The sequence below is a fragment of the Gorilla gorilla genome, chromosome 7 (assembly GCF_029281585.2).
Source record: "Gorilla gorilla gorilla isolate KB3781 chromosome 7, NHGRI_mGorGor1-v2.1_pri, whole genome shotgun sequence".
NCBI lineage: Eukaryota > Metazoa > Chordata > Mammalia > Primates > Hominidae > Gorilla > Gorilla gorilla.
The window spans coordinates 11,873,332-11,874,899 of record NC_073231.2 but is presented as its reverse complement, the minus strand read 5'-3'; positions in this window follow the sequence as shown (position 1 = coordinate 11,874,899).

Genomic DNA, 1,568 nt, shown 5'->3' with positions numbered 1-1,568 from the left:
GTTGTTGAATGAAGTTATTTGTAATTATTCCCTTCACAAAAATAGTAAATTTTTATTAACATCCAATGTATTATTGATGTTTAAGGTCTTCTTTTTCTTTGAATGACTAAGAAAAATAAGTTATAATCTCCCTCTATAGTTTGGAATTTTTTCATTTTCCCTTGTAGGTTGCTCAATTTTTGTTTTATAAATTTGATGCTATGTTATTGAAGTGCACATATTTTGATGTATATATTTTCCTGGTACCACACTGTTTTGGTGACTGTGATCTTATAGCATACTTTGAAATCAGGTAGTGTGATGCCTCCAGATTTGTTCTTTTTGCTTAGTCTTGCTTTGGATATGTGGGCTCTTTTTTGGTTCCATATGAATTTTAGAATTGTTTTTACTAACTCTGAAGAATGATGGTGGTGTTTTGATGACTCCATGGGGGTCATCCACGTTGTAGGATATATAGCTATTTCATTCCTTCTATCAATAAATAATACTGTATTATATAAATATACCACAATGTGTTTATATATTTATCAGCTGATGGGCATTTGGGTTATTTCAGCTTTTTTACTATTATGAATAATGCTGTTATAAGAATTCACTGATAATTTTTCAACTCTTACGTACAAACTTTTTTCTTAAGTATATACCTAAGAGTGGAATTGCTGGGTTATATGGTAACCCTATTTTTAATTCTTTGAGAACTGCCAACCTGTTTTTCAAACTGCCTCCACCATTTTGGTGGTTTAAGGCTCTATTTTTTGCACTGATGGGCCTCCTGCTGGGAGATGGCACTTTCCAGAAAGCATCCGCTGTAGTAGTGTTGAGAGATGACAACATGCTAGCAGCCCTCGTTTGCTCTCAGCGCCTCCTTGGCCTCGGCGTCCACTCTGGTTGCACTCGAGGAGCCCTTCAGCCCGCCACTGCACTGTGGGGGCCCCTCTCTGGGGCTGGTCAAGGCTGGAGCCGGCTGCCTCTGCTCTCGGGGTGTGGAGGGAGAGGCCCTGGTGGGAGCCGGGGCTGTGTGTGGCCCTTGTGGGCTGGCGCGGGTTCTGGGTGGGCGCAGGCTCGGTGGACCCCACACTTGAGGCGGCTGGCCAGTGCCTGCTGGGCTTGACCGGGGGATGAGCTCTCTCTAGGCTGCTGGAATTCTCGGGCTGGGTGCTGCAAACTCCTGTCTGGCGAGTGCCATCAAGAGGTGAAGCCGGCTGGGCTTCTGGGCCCGCTGGGGACTTGGAGAACTTTTCTGTCCAGCTAAATGATTGTAAACGCACCAATCAGCACTCTGTGTCTAGCTAAAACTTTGTAAATGCACCAATCAGCACTCTGGGTCTAGCTAATCTGGTGGGGGACTTGAAGAACTTTTGTGTCCAGCTGAAGGATTTTAAATGCACCAATCAGCACTCTGTGTCTAGCTAAAGGTTTGTAAATGCACCAGTCAGCACTCTGTCAAAACGGACCAATCAGCTCTCTGCAAAATGGACCAATCAGCAGGATGTGGATGGGGGCCAGACAAGGGCATAAAAGCAGGTCACTGGAGCCCACAGCTCAACAGGCTTGGGTCCCCTTTCATG